The sequence below is a fragment of the Copadichromis virginalis genome, linkage group LG17 (genome assembly GCF_057382275.1).
Source record: "Copadichromis virginalis isolate Kocher_CV1m ecotype Utaka linkage group LG17, C_Virginalis_male_GT1.1, whole genome shotgun sequence".
NCBI lineage: Eukaryota > Metazoa > Chordata > Actinopteri > Cichliformes > Cichlidae > Copadichromis > Copadichromis virginalis.
In genome coordinates this window covers 17616832-17635312 of record NC_140634.1, presented here as the reverse complement: position 1 = coordinate 17635312, position 18481 = coordinate 17616832, and the positions used below count along the sequence as shown (strand labels likewise).

The window sequence follows — 18481 nt, the reverse complement described above, 5'->3', positions numbered from 1 at the left end:
TGATGCTGCTGACGCTGGACTTCTTTACCCTCCAGAAGTCTTTATTTTCATCATGAGGGGCCTGAAAGATTTCACTTACAGCCCATCCTGCTCCCTCTCAGGAGAAGCTGTTGGAGGATCTTTGCAGGTGAATATTCAGCTTCTTAATTAGCTGCCGGGAGACTCCAGTTTGAAATCTGCTGCTGTGCAATCATCCTGGGAGGCTTCCATGTTATGTTGCTTCTGTCTCTAAGCGACTTGCAGTGCTCTTAAGCACAGATTTAACCTTATTATGTTAGAAAAACAGCATGAACACTGCTGTAAGAGCAGAAACAGGACACTTTCATACTTTCTGAACTCCTGCAAACAGAATGCACTTGTTATGAACTGATGGCTGCAGTAATAACACATCCTCAACTGGTGCCAGAATCTCCTGTGAACAGGGACCACTCTGTAACCAAAGCAGTATCATCTTTATACGTGGCTAAAACACCTGAAGATCTGTGGAGCTCCTTCAGAGAAGCAGGGTGGGGAATGCCGCAAACGTGCTGTTATTCATTGTGTATTCATCTACATAACCTGCAGTCATTTAACCCTTTGTCATCCTCAGAGTGCTCCTTCCCTGAAAAATGCTCATGTCACTGTGATATGCATGCGATATTTTTAGGTGGGAGTGGCTATGGCGAATGTGATAACAGGTGTTTTCTGTTTGAGAAAGCAGCAGAGAGTTAGGAGGTAGGCGGGACAGATTACTCAGAGTCACAGCAAGTTGGACTTTGGTTTCTATTATTTAATAAAGCAAGTGTAATTTTCAATCACTGAAACTGCCTGTTTCACTTTAATAGTGCACACTAAAGTGAAGCTGGAGGCTCCAAATCCTGACCAAGCATCTGTATGTTCATCCCAAAGCTGTCCCATAAGCTTCCATACAAGCAGCTGTTTTATTATTTATTCCTCTAACAAAGCGAGAGTGGAAGCAGAGAAATGTTTTCAGCACTATGAAATCAGCAAGATGACGCAAAGACCAGCAGGTCACATGTCATCGGCCTTGGAGGAGAGACTGGGCGTGGGTAAAGCCTTTCACAACAGATCTGCAGGTTTAGAGCCTTCTGGAGAAATATTCAGGCACAGATGTTTGAAATACTATTCATGATGGTGGTCTGCATTCATCGCGTGTCCACTTCAGATGTTTTATTTCTCCTAATTCAATAAAAATAGCTTTAAAAATCTGGAACTGAAAAGAATCGCTCAAGTAGAAACACAGAGACTGGTTTCCTGGTTCTGGCTGCATTGCTGATCGTTTGTAAGTTCACATCTCTAACCGAGCGAAAAGGTACACCTGCACACCTGTGCACACCTGAGGATGTGTCAGCAGGATGTGTGATCTCTGTGGAGGACGAGCAGCTGCTGGACAAACACTCCAGATCCTGATCCTCCTCTATGTGATGGTAGTCTGCTCTGACTCATTCATACTGCGGCTGTAATGAACTCCGCAGTCTGACGCTGTCAGGACAGGAGCCGCTTTAATTCGGAGTGTTTATCTGTGTTCGTCTCTCGGTGCTTCGCACTGCTGCAGATTTCACTCAACCTGAGTGCAGTGTTTGTTTTACACTAGGCTGGGACCTTGTGTGCATTTCAGAGAGAATAAAAGACGGAGGAGTAAAGGGGAGCAGGAGGACAGGAGCCACAGCTCCTAATAAAAATGCACACATTCTTTTTGATGCCAGTCACTGCTCTCAGCATGGTGTGCATGACTTCTCCGTAACTTCTCAGAGTTCACTTGACTCCTTAAAAAAACGGGTCTGATCTGACTGCACGAGTGACGACAAACAAAACTGAAAAAACCCAAAACAGGCCCATCGACAGTCTGAAGCATGTCAGAAAGCAGAAGGTGATGATAATTCAAGTAAAAGCACCGCATCCTCATAACTGCTGACGAGTGTTTGCAGAAAGATGGAGTTGGAGTTGTCTGTGCAGTTTGGTCCTCTACTTCAAATCATCAAATCACGCCTCAGCCTTTTGTTTGTGTTTTATGTTTTAAGTATTTTTTGTATTAAAGTATTTTTTAGACACATGGAGCAGAGAGAGATGTCTGCAACACAGCTGGTTGAATCCCAGTACTTGCCTATAAAGGGTGCTGTCAGTTCCGACACACTGCAGGTGTGTTCTCAGGGTGAGTCGGACAGACAATGGTGGGGTTCATGCACTAAAACTATTGTGTTAGTGTCACAGAACGACCTCGGTGTGGGTTAAACCCCGTTCATTGTGTGGAGGAGATGCTGGACAGCCTCCTGGGAGAAAGTCCTGACGTAGACTGTCATAGATTCATTTACATAGCTGACTGTTTGATTACTTCAGTCCGTTAAACAGTTAAAATGTTTTTTGTTTAATTTGGTAAATTGAGAAATCTTCGAGAAAATTCTGCCTCTTTATGTTCTCCTTTTAATTAAAAGTCCTGATTCCACCCATTGCAGACAGGCTCTGCTTCAAACAGTCTTTGGTGCTCTGAGGTGTGTCCAGCTGGCAGCAACTCACTGGCTGAAGGAGTTCCCAGTTTACCAACAATGCTACAGTGAGAGCCACCTTCAGAAAGGCCGGGTCGGTTTCAGGAGGTGTAGGGTGTTTGTGAGCAGGCTGACAGCTACGAGCGGGCGCTCGCGCTCCTCCTTTAACCTGTTGCAGCTTTAAATCACAGATGATCTGCACCTGTGGAAACTCCTGAGTAAAAACATCAGCACATAAAAAAAAACAGATTTCTTCCGTTAACGCGCAGAGTCAGGACTAGTTTGATGACCAGCCACGCTCAGCCTGATTCATCCCAGATCTGTCACAACACTGTTTATCAAAGTGGAAGCCGGCAGGGCTAGCAGGGAAAACTGGACGGATACAATAAATCTTTTTTTTTCCTAACACAGGGAAAAGCTTATCTTCCTACTTCGGCTGTGTGCTGAAACTCTGAGGAAAGTGAAGTGGATTTGCATAATTTCCGCGTTATTACTGTGAGTCTGTGTCAGGTTTGAACCGTGAAGCTGTTGCTGGGTTCTCATTAGCTCTGTGAATCACAAACGGTGATCTGTGAGCAGATTTCATCGCGACGACGTGCAATCTCTGCGCTCGTTATTCTTATTTTCTGAACCCGGCTCTGACCCCTGCCACAAATTAGCCTGCAATCAGGAGGAGTAGAGGAGTACGGAGGCAGAGATGCGGGGACGATGAAGCTTTCAGCTGCACCAGATTAACGTCTCTGCGCTCCGCAGCTACTCTGCTATTTATCAGGACTTAAGTCAGCCAATGACAGCGCGCCGCCTCATCACAGAGCTATTAGAGAGCAAGGAGATTAGCTGTGATGTGCTGAGAGGTCTCTGTTAATGTGACAGCTCACTATCAGAGCATCTAACATTCTGCATGTTTCTGCAGAGGCTCAAAGGAGATGCTGACCATCCATAACCTGACAGCCAATCAGAGCTGCCTGTTTCACACAACACCTTCAAAAATAACGAGACCAGCAGGCAAACCTTAACAAGAGAACGTCTCAACCTTCAGGCAAACATGAAGGGCGGGAACCGAATCCAGAAATCTCCTGCGAAATCTGAACGTGACCTCACCCGTGCGCGACGCTGATGAAACTTCTCACCTTTCGTTCTGACTGATATCAGTGCAGCCACTCAATTGTCATGAGAGCGGCGCCCGTTTCCACGCAGCTCATAGCACCGTCTCTCTGTAACTTAAACATCTGTCTCATATCTGAAAGATTAATTTAAAAGCATCTTTATAACCATTCTGGAATACGACAGCCTGCTGAGGTGGAGGTGCGGGTAACTCATCGACCCACCTGCTCAGGTGAGGAAGGGGCGATCAAAACTAGAATGAATCAGACTAATAAATCATTAATGAAACACATAAAGGTTGTGTATGACAGAATCCTTCCCTTCAGCCCCCAGTCGGTCACAGTTGCCCCTCCCTCATCTTGGATCTTAGAGGGTTCTTCCTGTTCAGAAGGAGTTCTAACTTGCTGCTGTCACCAGCTGCTGCTCGCAGGCATGCTCTGATGGTTGGGTTTCCTCTCTGCAGTGCAGAGTCCACAGGATGAAGCAGCTCAGTGTGACTGCCAGAGAATAATTGCTTACAAATTCCAAATTAAAAGTTAATCAAATCATATATTATATTACATGCTGTATCACAGATGATAAGGAACCAGCATTACATTTAGTTTAATTCTGTAATTTTATCAGCGTTACTATGGATTTATTGCCAGATGTTGCCGTTTTTCCTGATCAGTGAGCCTTTTCTCACTGATCGATTAGATGAAGCTGCGGGAGAGTCAGGGATGCCCACGGGACGTCTTCATGAGTGGACAGGTATTTATATCGCGCTGCCTGTTTATTCACTTATGAAAATGAATTTCATCAGACTGGATTTCAGATCAACATCACGGTTATAAATTAGATGCACGGCACAGTTTTTGTCACTTTTTCCAAAGCCCAGCTGTGACAGAACCACCAATATAACTTCCAACCACCAGCCCAGGAGTGCACATGATTGATCATAATTACACTATTTTAACTGTAGTAAATAATAATGTCCAAAAGTGTAGTCAACTAGCAGTTTACCACAAATTAATCATGGTTATCATATTGATTGTGTATTTAAACTGCAGTGCAGTAAAAAGCTAGACTGAGAAAGTACTCAGAGGAGACAAAACCTGACCTCAGAGGCACAAACAGGCCATGCTGTTTAGTCACTGGGTTTTTTGTTTTGTTTTGTGTATGCAGGCGAGCAGAGAGGGACCTTTACAGGTGTGTGCAAAGAGGCCCATTGTTCCCAAGTCTGTTAAAGCTTTCAGCATTCTCGCAGCAGCAGGCAGCTGCGTTTAGAGCAGAAGCTGTAAAAGCCTCAAACAGCCCTCAGACACCGGGATGTGCTGCAGAGATCAGCTGTTAGAGCCGGGAGGTCCGGTGCTGGTTTCAGAAGCCAGAGACGAAACGGGAGGCAGGAAGGAAGGGAAGCCGAGGAGCAATAAGAGGAGAGTTTCATTAAAGGGGCTGAACAAGCGGCAGTAAAAAAACGACCCGATGGGACTCATCTGTCTCTAGTAAAGTGAACGAGTAATGAGAGCAGAGCCTCGGCTCAGTTAGCGTGATAAATAGTTCAGGTGTAGCGTCGTTAAATGAACCGACAGAGGCGGGCGGGTCACATGATACCTGCATGTTAAAGCTGAAAAAGCCGCAGCGAGAAAGCAGATGAGCAGGGTCGGTCATCGTGGAGCAGACTGGTTTTCATGGAGACCATGATGTCAAGTGCATCCGTGGCCGTGTGAAAGTTTTAGAGACCAGCGCTCAGGCCAGAGACTCTGAAGCTGCTGCAGCGCCATACATCACACACATCAGGACGCCTGCTGCAGCATCGCAGGCCTCTCACAGAGACGTCTGACAGGAGTTTGATGCAATGCACACACCGTCCCGGTATTTACTGCCCAGGGACCGACCAAGTCCCAGAGAAGGAAACCCAAGGAATGAGCCGATCAGGTGGTCTAGGCTAAGTTAGATATCACAGCAAACATAGACTCCTAACATTTCTACACATTATATAAAGAATTGTTACATTATTCTCAGTTTTTAAACACTGGTTTCTTTTGAATCTTTCCGGGTGCTTCTGTGGACAAACAGCTGAACGGTCAGTCTGAGGTCAAAAGGGAACTGATTCAAAATCAAACCTTCAGCTATCGTTGGAGCTTCATTCTGCTTTTCCTTTAAAATGACCATCACCATCAGATGAGCGGGTTACAATCAGGTTCAAGGTGTTTGCTCCTTTTAAGGTTTAAGGGATAAACAAGACTATGCCATGGGGATCACAGTGTTTCAGCTGTTATATGAAAAACACTGTCCTATTTTTTATAAGCACATCTACAGTTTTTCAAAGGGCAGCTCAAGCAAATTCAGTCTGAACCCAGGTAGTGCTCTGACTCTGGAAACATAAGATGTTGAACATCTGAGCTGGGGCAGATGAAAGGAGCTGCACAGTCCTGGCTCACATCCAGCCTCCCGTCTGCAGACGCACTTTAGCTTCAGTGGAAACAGACGACAGGCTCGTCCTGTATTAAAGCAGAAATGTTAAAAATGTTCTGTGTAGATTTCATGATGTAGATGACTGATTTATAATAAGTTGCATAATTTCATGACTAAATATATATATAGTTTGTGTTGAAATGTCTTTATTTGAAATGTACATGTGTAAAGTGTAAGAGCTAGTGTCTCGTGAGAATACCAGACAGACACTAAGTATCGACTGACAGAAGATCTGGTGTCAGTTAGTCTGGTTTATTATACCTGCTGAGTTAACTCTGTGGTTCCGGTCATTTCTGTAAGAGATCGGAGACTCAGAGAGGAAACCAAAGAAGAAGTCAGAACAGTGCAGCAGGACCCACAGACCTGCGTCTGCAGCTGTAAGAGTGTGAGAGTCCAGCACCTCACTCGACCCACCTGGACTGAACCTAACCGACAGCAGCAGACTTTATTCACCTGTTAATAAAACAGAAACGCATCAGCACCGTTTTATTTTTAAGGCTGAAATATAAAAACCTCACAGAAGTGCAGGTTATTCGTTTGAATGCCTGGACCTGACCCAGCCTTCACTTCTGCTGCATTAAACACGTTTGAAGTGCAGCTTCAATATCCTCCCTGTCAGCGACTTGTTGTTTCATGGCCGTTATCTCAATCGAGCAAAGGGAGACTTATTAAATTTCAAATTCCTCCCAAATGTCTCACATGCACAGCCCCATTGGTTCTTTGAACCTCGGCTTGCCGACGTTGCCGACTACAACTGCAGATTATTTTTCAGACAACAGCCTAGAGCTTCAGGGGGCCAAGGATGCAGAGGCCCCCAGGGCAGCACACTATCAGCACCTGTATAAGCTCGGCTATTCACAACAGCAGCATCAACACGTTCACACACCCCTGCACAGCTCTGTACTCACTCACTGAATCTCATCAGATCCACAATAACAGTGAGCATTTGGAAACACACCTCACACGCATAGTGTTATACTCTCGGCCACCTGGGGATTCAGTGTTGAGCCCTCTGCTTCCCCTGATGGGCCGACTGTTCCACTGGGAAATACAGTCATCCAACCGCTACCTCACATGTGGAAGCAATGACATAAGCAGTGAAAATGGCCCATTTTTCCCCGAAATGTCAGTGAGAAAACCCAGGAACAAGAAAATTACATAATTCAACCAGAGTGTGTGAGTTAGCTTCAGTTTTACTAACATGAAAAGATGAAATAACTTCAGGTGAAGGTGACCACAGACTCGCCTGAAGTAGGTGATGTTTGCAGTTCAATATTTACATCGTTTACACCTTTAAAACGTTTAAATGTTCACTCACGTCCACCTCGAGTCTGCAGGGATGAACAAACCAGCATGACTGAAGTTTTATTTATGTCCTTATGTAAGAAATCTCAAACTGTCAGATGATTTCCTGATCTAACGAAAGTCTCACTGACAGGTATAACTACAGGTGAGCACCCAGACAGGTAAAACCAGCAGCGGAACATAGAGCAGCAAGTGATTCTCATGCTAACAACATTTCTGTGATATTACTTTTAAATCTTCATCTCCCTCATTGTTTGCAGGGGCTTGCTGTAGCAGCTCGCCTCACAAAGACAAGTTTTGTGCACGTGTGGCAACCCCACATGACCTCATCAGCTGACATTAAATACATTAACATGAGTTAAGGATCGGTGATGATGAGGAAGCAGCTCAGAGTTGGTGTGAAAGAGTGCTACAGTGGGACTCAATCACTACACACACAAAGTCAGAGTCATAAAAACACAAGGAGAAACTAAAATAAAGTCTTTATGTCTTTGTGTTGTGATAACATCTAAGTGTCTGATAGAAGCGATCGGGAAACTTGGAGCTCTTTTTGTTCCGTAACAGAACAAAGACGAAGTGAGAGCTGCTGAAAGTGCAGCATCAGCTGCTCTGCACTCATTAAACTGTCAGAACAGCGACATATACAAACTGCTGGAGGAGAAAATCACAGTGAGATGTCTGTCGCTTTCTGCTCTTAGCAAATAAACCTTTTCCCCCTGTTCCCTCAGAGCACGCTCCATACTGCACTGCAAACGACACAGCACACATAAAAACTGCTTTAGCCTGATACGTGCAGATGGAAACATGCTTCAGTCGCAGTCTTTGAAGGCCTGCCCCTCTCCCCACGATGATGCACTGTTCCCAGGAAATAAACAGAAGCACACTGTATTGTTTGAGCCACAGGAAACGTGATCATTTCCACTAAACTGTGGACAGTCTGGAGGCTTAAGAGTTGCTGACACGCAGGTGTTTCCAACAAATACCCAGAGCCCAGGGAATGGTTTTCTTTCAGTGTTTCCACAAAATAAACTGGACCGTGCTACTGTGTTAGGATGTGGATTTAGTGTGAAATTAAATGTTTCATATACAAAAGTGCACATGTTGTTTTAGGTCTTTCCAGTAAATACACAGAGCCAATCATCTTCAACTGTCATCATCAGGGTATCAGTTAACAGGGGGTAGTTCTTGGTGAGTAAGCTTTTTCCAATAAATATACTGGATCTTGTGAAGATTCGACAGCCTGAAACCAGGAGACGAATCTGCTGCAGAGATGAAAAGAGTGGAACTGACTGGTGTACTGCTGGCAACCAAACTGCAACAATCCGAGACAGAGAGGCTAATTAGCTGTCACGTTCGAGGGAAAGTTCATGAGCGCTGAGGTCAGCAGACAAAAAGAAATCTGAGAGATCTTTAATTTTAGCCCTTTGTAAAAACAGAAAGTATTGCTCTGAAAAAATAGAAAACCACATTTACCAGAGCACAGGTAAAGAAACACCCACAGCAGGGACACACGTACACTCCATCCAGAAGAGAGTGAGGGTGGGTACATCAGCATAAGGTGGAATAAAACAAACAAACCTTTAGTGAGAGAGAACAGCAAACCCCATAACCTACAGGAAGTTATGCTAATGAGTGAAAATGATCCATCGCTCTGTGAATCCTGGATCTTACTGCTTTGTTACGGCCCGGGCCTAAATGAACCGGGGGTAACCACCAGGGGCTCGTCCGGGATTCGGACCACTGTTACTATGGAGGATGTGGGGTCAGCTGAATTTCCACATAAGTGGTGCAAATTTCCAACACATCCGTGTCTATTAGACTGTGGTTTCTGACGGGAGTCCAGACTGTGAAACAGGATTCATGTCTGAGAGAGGGCTGAGGCCAGGAGCAGCACTGTGAGAGCAGAAGAGGTATGAGCTCAGGTGAACAGGTGAGTGAAACATGGTTCTGCTCATCTCTGGGTGGTTGAGAGCCAGAGCTGATTCAGGGTCTGAAAACCATGAATGTGACAGTCTGACATGAGCAATAAGCTGCGAGCTGTGGAGGAGGCTCAGCAGGAAGGCGAACAGATTCGAATGTTTCAGCTTCACTGTGGGGTTTTTATGGAGAGCAGATGGAAACAAAGAGACTCCTGAAGGGAGCTCCATTAACATGTGTCTGTAGAGTTTGGCTCGAATTCTGCTTTCACTTCATTAAAGCGCCTCCCAATGACTCATGGTATGAATTGGTGCTGTATAAATAAAGCTGAACTGAACAGGATTTTTCAGGATTACTTCTGCAAATACCAACAGAAAATACCAAAATCTGAGAGGTTGCTGATTGACGAGGAAAAACTCTCAACATGCCTCTTTTTACATCTGCAGTTTCATTATTGTCTTTATATGGCTGATATTATGCTGCTTCATGTGTGCTCTCTCTGTCAATCTCTTTCAAATAAACTGAACGTGTACGGTCTTCACACGGTCCAACATCTCCATCATTCACAGCTTCCTCTCAAACCAGCAGTCGTCTCTCTGCGATTAGAGCAGATCTCCACAGCAATGACCCCTGACCCAGCCTTCAGCTGATCCTACAGGATCTGACATGTTATATTGACTAATTATGTAATACGTGCATGTTATATTGATCAGTTTTTACCTGCATATGAATTTTTGGAGGGAAATAAATAAGAGCTGGATGCCCAGGTCATGCTGAAATTAGCATTCTGCAGGGTTCAACTAGTTATGCTCAGATTTGATTAATTTGAAAAGGAAAAGAGTTGAGAGAAAAAAAATGGAACATGAAAACTGTTGAAAATTAATGAAGTGACAACAAATCAGCATGTAAAATCAAAAAGTCATTAACAGGGTTACAGAAGGAGGGACAGGACGCTGGGAACAGCAGAAACAAAGTGCTCTGTCAAAATCTCCACGTCAAACTGACAGCAATCCATTTATTAAAACATCATTCAAGATAAACCTCTAATAATTCATAAAAACATGGAGCTGTGTGCAACAACCTTTAATCTGGACACACTTACAGTGGGGCAAAAAAGTATTTAGTCAGCCACCGATTGTGCAAGTTCCCCCACTTAAAATGATGACAGAGGTCAGTAATTTGCACCAGAGGTACACTTCAACTGTGAGAGACAGAATGTGAAAAAATAAATAAATAAATAAAATCCATGAATCCACATGGTAGGATTTGTAAAGAATTTATTCGTAAATCAGGGTGGAAAATAAGTATTTGGTCAATAACAAAAATACAACTCAATACTTTGTAACATAACCTTTGTTGGCAATAACAGAGGTCAAACGTTTACTGTAGGTCTTTACCAGGTTTGCACACACAGTAGCTGGTATTTTGGCCCATTCCTCCATGCAGATCTTCTCGAGAGCAGTGATGTTTTGGGGCTGTCGCCGAGCAACACAGACTTTCAACTCCCGCCACAGATTTTCTATGGGGTTGAGGTCTGGAGACTGGCTAGGCCACTCCAGGACTTTCAAATGCTTCTTACGGAGCCACTCCTTTGTTGCCCGGGCGGTGTGTTTTGGATCATTGTCATGTTGGAAGACCCAGCCTCGTTTCATCTTCAAAGTTCTCACTGATGGAAGGAGGTTTTGGCTCAAAATCTCACGATACATGGCCCCATTCATTCTGTCCTTAACACGGATCAGTCGTCCTGTCCCCTTGGCAGAAAAACAGCCCCATAGCATGATGTTTCCACCCCCATGCTTCACAGTAGGTATGGTGTTCTTGGGATGCAACTCAGTATTCTTCTTCCTCCAAACACGACGAGTTGAGTTTATACCAAAAAGTTCTACTTTGGTTTCATCCGACCACATGACATTCTCCCAATCCTCTGCTGTATCATCCATGTGCTCTCTGGCAAACTTCAGACGGGCCTGGACATGCACTGGCTTCAGCAGAGGAACACGTCTGGCACTGCGGGATTTGATTCCCTGCCGTTGTAGTGTGTTACTGATGGTGACCTTTGTTACTTTGGTCCCAGCTCTCTGCAGGTCATTCACCAGGTCCCCCCGTGTGGTTCTGGGATCTTTGCTCACCGTTCTCATGATCATTTTGACCCCACGGGATGAGATCTTGCGTGGAGCCCCAGATCGAGGGAGATTATCAGTGGTCTTGTATGTCTTCCATTTTCTGATGATTGCTCCCACAGTTGATTTTTTCACACCAAGCTGCTTGCCTATTGTAGATTCACTCTTCCCAGTCTGGTGCAGGTCTACAATACTTTTCCTGGTGTCCTTCGAAAGCTCTTTGGTCTTGGCCATGGCGGAGTTTGGAGTCTGACTGTTTGAGGCTGTGGACAGGTGTCTTTTATACAGATGATGAGTTCAAACAGGTGCCATTCATACAGATAACGAGTGGGGGACAGAAAAGCTTCTTACAGAAGACGTTACAGGTCTGTGAGAGCCAGAGATTTTCCTTGTTTGAGGTGACCAAATACTTATTTTCCACCCTAATTTACGAATAAATTCTTTACAAATCCTACCATGTGAATTCATGGATTTTTTTTTCACATTCTGTCTCTCACAGTTGAAGTGTACCTCTGGTGCAAATTACTGACCTCTGTCATCATTTTAGGTGGGGGAACTTGCACAATCGGTGGCTGACTAAATACTTTTTTGCCCCACTGTAACTGTGGGGTGGCTGTGGCACAAGAGGTCAAGCAGGCCATCTACTGATCAGAAGGTTGGTAGTTTGATCCTTGGATGCTTTAGTCTGTGTACCTCAGTATCCTTGAGCAAGACCCTGAGTTTGTCCCAATGTGTCCACAGGGCTGTGAATGGTACATAGGAATGTTTGTATGAATGAGATGTGTTGTATAAAGCACTCTTATGCATAAAAACCCTTGACTGTAGAAGCAGCATGGTGTAATACTGTCAGCAGCAGTCAGAGAGTGGCATCTGTAAGCTCCAACCCACAAAAGTCCAAATAAATCCTCTGTCACGGGTACACAGGCAGTGCCTCAGAGGTACTGCAGTTAAATTCCTACAGGTACACTAAAATACTTTGTTTTGTGAAAGTGCATGTCAGGCAGTTGTTTGTCTCCATGCCTGAACAGATAAAAACAGATAAAAGCACAGAGCTGTGTGTCTGATAAACTGTCCTCAGATCCGCCTCTGACAGCAGAAACCTGCTATAAAGCTTTTTCTGCTGTGCCGACAGATTGCCATGTCTCGAGGCTCCTCCAGCCACAGAAATGAGAGATCCAGGCAGGAAACAGATCTGCAGCTTTCTAATCACACTCTCCGTCTTCTTCTTCATGTTCTACATACTTTATTGCATTTGCTTCCTAATTTGGGCTGAGGAAGTGGAGGCTGATTGCATTGCAGGGTAATCACAGTGAGCCTGAGGGATGCTGCTGTCGCCGTGGAAACCCCCTCATCTTCCCCCTCCTGCGAGGAGGTTTTCTACCCGTTTGACTTCATTTAGTTCGGTTTGCTCATCAGCGTGTGACTCCCTGCAGTCAGAGTGCAATAAAATCTGCAGAAGCATCACAGAAGCACCCCATTTGTACGAGTGAGAGCAGCCTCGCTGTCACAGGCTGCCGTCTAACCCTTTAGCAAAATCTTTTTTTATCTCATTTCAGCCTCTCAAATGAGCTTTAGTGGGTTTCACAGTCTGTGTGCCTTCAAACACCTTTTATCTTTTGATGTTTGGTTAGGTTTCAGAATCAAATCTGCTCCATTAAAAAAGGCAAAATGCTGGAAAACTTCAAGGCTCAACTCCAGCGTTAACCCTCTCACACAGGCAGCAGCAGCATCTTGCCTGAGAAGATCCTTCTGGTCAGCATGCTGCTGTGCTGTTAGCAGGTGTTAGCTGTTAGCTTTATAATACTGAAAAATCAGGGGTTGGGCTAAAACAGAGGCCTCCACACAGGAAGAGCCAGCATCCGAGGAGTGAACAGAGGAAAGTCACGATGCAGCAATGACAGCATCACAACGTGAGGGGTACCGAGTTAAAGTGACTAAAGCCACTATAAGAGCAGGAAAGGACGCTAGTGGTTGATAAGTGGGCAGTAAATACATCAAAAGCTTCCCTGGAACGACCAATCATCAGCTACGAAGTGATATACAACGAGCGAATGGCGAACTTCAGCCTAAGTGAGACTTTTACAAGTCCAGTATTCTCAGAATTAAACTAAGGTCCTCAGCATGGCAGAGGAAAGGCTTTAAAATCAGAACTGATTTGGCTGTAGACGATCTGAGGATGACGAGCTACTATTAGAGCAGCTGTCTCTGAGTGGACATGTACCTGAAGCGCTTCCTGTTGGGTTTTTGGCTGTTCTTGTCAAGTGATTGCCGGTAAATTTCCCGCTGATGTAGATTTACTCACAACCCGTTCTCACTCCCAAAGCGTAACATTTTATGCTAGGTGACAAATCGTCACCATATTACGTTTTCGGCTACCCACCACGTTCCTAAATGACGACCTCGGAAAAAGAGGAAATATGAGAACCCTCTGGACTGAACCTACACATGTTCGCTCTTTTTCTTCAAATCGCTTAGAAACACGCTATTTAACATCATTAAAGTCCTGGTTAAGGTCAGGAATAAGGTTATGGTCAGGGCTAGGGATAAGGTTAGGTTTAGGGCTGGAATACCAAGTGATGTGATAAACTGCGAGCATGGACTGAAGATCTCAGTCTGATTGTGAGGTGAAGAGTTCCTCTGTTCCCGCTCAGAAATGAAGGCTGTATTTAACAGCTGAAGGAGGCGCACTGCAGACGCTGCTGTAAGTGTTAAAGCCTTGGATGTGTGAGCGTTATCGGTGCGCCACCGGCCAAGTGTTCTTTAAACTAATCCGAGGACATTTTTCCTGTTTGTTTGGTTTTTATCTCAATCTGCTGCAGCTCACTGACCCACTTCATTTATCTCTCCTCTTCATCTCACTGTGCTCTCTGTGGAGGCAGATTCAGCTTCTACACCCATACACACACACACATAAATACACACACACACAGGCACACACACACATAAATACACACACACACAGGCACACACACACATACACAGATAAATACACACACACAGACACACACACAGACACACACACACAGACACACACACGCAGACACACACACACACACACACACACGCAGACACACACAGACACACACACACAGGCACACACACACACACACACACACACACTCCCCTCTGAATCTGAAAACACAAACAGCAGAAAGTGAGGAAGTCTGGCGCTTGTCATCTTTACATTATTTATACTGAGCAGGACTTAAACTTAAACAACTTAAACATAACCTCGACATAACCTAACTGAACTTTCCTCCAAACTCAGTCTTCAACGTGTAGGTGTATACTAATCCTCTGAAGCCTGATCCATGAAATAATTCTAATTTTAAAAACTGGAGTGTTTATAAATTTATACATTTGAATGCTCGAGTACTATTTACTATATGTACTATATGCCCTGGGGCGCCTCTGTCAGTGCGCCCCAGGGCAGCTGTGGCTACAATGTAGCTTGCCATCGCCAGTGTGTGAATGTGTGTGTGAATGGGTGAATGTCTGAATGTAGTGTGAGGCGCTTTGGGGTCCTTAGGGACTAGAAAAGCGCTATACAAATGCAGACCATTTATTTTTGTTACATTTTTTTAATGTTAGTTCTTCAGGGGATAAAATCGCACTGATGATGTTGAGATCTCAAAACCTCATGCATCAAATATGATACTCTTGGGTTACACTTAGGGCTAGGTGATATGGCCAAAAATCCATATCACGATATAATTTGAAGCACGTGAGGTAACGATATATATCACGATATATTCTTTTCTTCTGTATAATGTATTTTCCACACTATAAGGCACACTTAAAATCCTTTAATTTTCTCAAAAATCGAGAGTGTGCCTTATGTATGAATTCTGGTTGTGCTTACTGACCTTGATGGATTGTCAGAGCATTAGGGCTGCCGTAGTGAGGAGCTTCATGGAGTAATCTGGGTCCAAAACTCTGTCCGCTTCAGGTCCCAAATCAAACGAACACTGAGAGTTAAAAACAGTCTAAATTCTTTCATCTTTAATAAAATCATCAGCGTTGCTGCTTTAGCAGGTGTAACAATTAAGTTTAACATCCAGGCATCCATGAAAACAGAATTTATTAAATTTAATGGAAGTTAGAAGTTAGAAGTTAACAGGAAGTTAGCTCGCTAGTTTACACCTAAACATTTCATACCATGTTCTGATGGAGAGATTTTTGAAACTAATTAAAACGTACAGCTCTGCTACCACTTCCAACATAAATGAAGACAGAAAACTAAACTGCAGTGGCATTTGTAGGGTTACTGAAGTTGGGTTAGCTGATATATAATGTTGTGCTACGTGATTGCTAGCGACACTGCTATGTTAGCATAACATTGGCACAGTGAAGCTGGAGGATGAACGCCAACTTTTTTCCACTCGATAAAAGTTAACGTGAGGGATTCTGGTGGTCAGGGACAAATGCAATCACATAGCAGGATGCTATACACGGGCCAAACTTCAGTCAGGAGAACAACTGAGATCATTCATCCACAATACGAGGTTAGTTTTAATATATACTTCTTCCCACTCCCTTTCAACATGTAAATTAATCAGAACGTTTTTTTTATATGTAATTTGTATAGTATTTTTTTTCTCTCTTATTTTCTTTTCTAAATGTACTTGTATATTGTTCACATGTTGAAATAAATTACCAATCAATCAATCAATCAATCAATACTGCAACAACATGGGAACAGAACAGCTGCGAGAGAATTCAACATTAATGAATCAATGTTACGGAAGTGGAGGAAGCGCAGTTTTTGGCTTTCCCCATATTTCAAAAGTGCTTCATCTCTTTGCTATGACTGTCGCCTGGCATAATTTGCAGATGATAATGGTTGTAGCCGCTGCCATGCTTTCGACCAAAACAGGCGCAGCTTGATGACATCATCAACATGCGCTATCGCGATAGAGCGGTATAGTCAAAATCTCTATCGTTGGCCAAATTTATATCGTTTCTATCGTATATCGTTTCTATCGTATATCGTTTATATCGCCCACCCCTAGTTACAGTGTTAATTTAGAACAATCCTACTTAATTTAAGCCTTGGTTAATTTAGGTTAAGTACATCTTAAGTCAAACACATAAACACTTAATTTAAGTCAGACTAACTTCATTTGTGTCCTGTAAAGTTACTAAACTGTAATACGGCTTTAACCTGAGCTCTGCTTAAGTCAAATTTAGGTTATCTTAAAACCTACTATATAAATCAATCAAGAAACTATGTCCTACTTGATATAAAGTTAAACATATTCCTAAACATAGATCAGGGGTCCGTTTTTCGAACCTCGCTTACTACATCCAAGATCAAATGACACATCCAAGATCAAATCATTGCGCTAACTTTGAGCTCGCTATTCCGGTTCTCTGAACACACCTGTTGTTGACGATTAGTATAGCTGGATGAAGTAATGTGAGATCACTGGCTGGCTTAAAAGGGGCTACGCATCGAAAGTAGAAACATTGATCGGCAACCCTTTGATTGGTCGGCGAAAATGTCGAAGGAGCGCGCTCAGTATTTTTCGGCAGCAGAGCAAGAACTCGATTGAGGGATTCCAGGAGTTTCAGAGTTTAATTAAAACGCAAGGGAACACTGCAAGGGCTGCAAAAGCAAGGAGAGAGGGCTGGCAGAAAGTTGCTGACAAATTAAACTCGTAAGTAATTTAATAATAATAATAATAATGGATTGGATTTATATAGCGCTTTTCAAGGCACCCAAAGCGCTTTACAATGCCACTATTCATTCACTCTCGCATTCACACACTGGTGGAGGCAAGCTACGGTTGTAGCCACAGCTTCCCTGCGGCAGACTGACAGAAGCCAGGCTGCCATATCGCGCCATCGGCCCCTCTGGCCAACACCAGTAGGCGGTAGGGTAAATTTATTATATTATATTACATTATATCCTCTTTCACATTAGAGCCACAACAGGACCCACTAGAACATGGGAACAAGTAAAAGTGGAATACAAGAATATTCTACAGAATGGTAATATTTATCACTTATATTGCTTTTAGTCTCTTGAAAAGAGACCCTGAAATAATCTGTTTGTTTGTTTATAACAGCAACCAAGAAAAGGGCAGAGCAAAAAAAAAAGACAGGTGGTGGTCCTGCACCCCCTCGTCAACAAGTTGGTTAAGTAAATAATACCCTCACGGGAAAATCGATCTCTCTCTATGAGCACACTGTCGCGCTGAGCAAAAGGATCCTGACTATCCCGCAATATACGCTGGATTCTGAAAACTCTCCTTATCAATCTTGCACCTTCCGCAATGGGTTGGTCGCGTATACGGACAGGACATGGCTGCGACAGACTTCCCAAATCCACCTTCGCTTTTATAGCCGTGGTCTCTCATCTTGATTACACGAAGTAATTTACAATTACTACTCTGAAATATGAATTACATCTGAAATAATCAAATACATGAAATAGAATGTTAATAGTACATTTCCCTTTTTTTTAGGAAATGACCTGTATGTATCTGTATGAAATCAATGAAAGGATCAAGTACTGCATTATCTTTAGTTACATTGATAATATTTATTTATGGAATAACAGTGGTAAAATATCGCTGTTGCTTTCGTATAAATGAAGCGGACATACCTGAGTAGCCGCGATCTAATCTTGTTTACATAAAGTAAGCCTGCTCCCGAGCAGGTTTACGCTTACGGATCTGTTGCTATGACAGCAAGTCCCGGATGAGCTTCGGAGAACCGAACGATCCAAGATCACGCAAAATCGTCAACAATCAAATCCAGCTAACTTACTTAGCGAGGTACGAAGAACGGACCCCTGCTTAACATAAACTTATCCTAGCTTAATATAATATTAACCTAACACAACTCAGCCCTGAATCTTCCCAGAGATACCTACCTTAATACCTACCTATCATTATCTAAATTAAGTGAACCTGAATGTAGTCAGACTTAATCTAAACATAGTCTACCTTAGCCTTACTTATCCTATCCCACACAGTTTCAGTCTTCAGTTAATGACTGAAATGTTTATAAAGAGAAAAGCCGATGAACTTAATCTAACACTACTACTGATGGGATGAGGGTCCAGTCCACCTGTACAGGCACAGGATT

The 18481-nt window shown here is 43.5% G+C and overlaps 1 protein-coding gene across 2 annotated transcripts in view; it reads right to left on the bottom strand.

The window, feature by feature from the left end:
• LOC146689246 (A-type voltage-gated potassium channel KCND2-like) overlaps positions 1 to 18481 on the bottom strand; it is a 104443-nt gene that overhangs the window by 49183 nt on the left and 36779 nt on the right. The window lies entirely within an intron of this gene.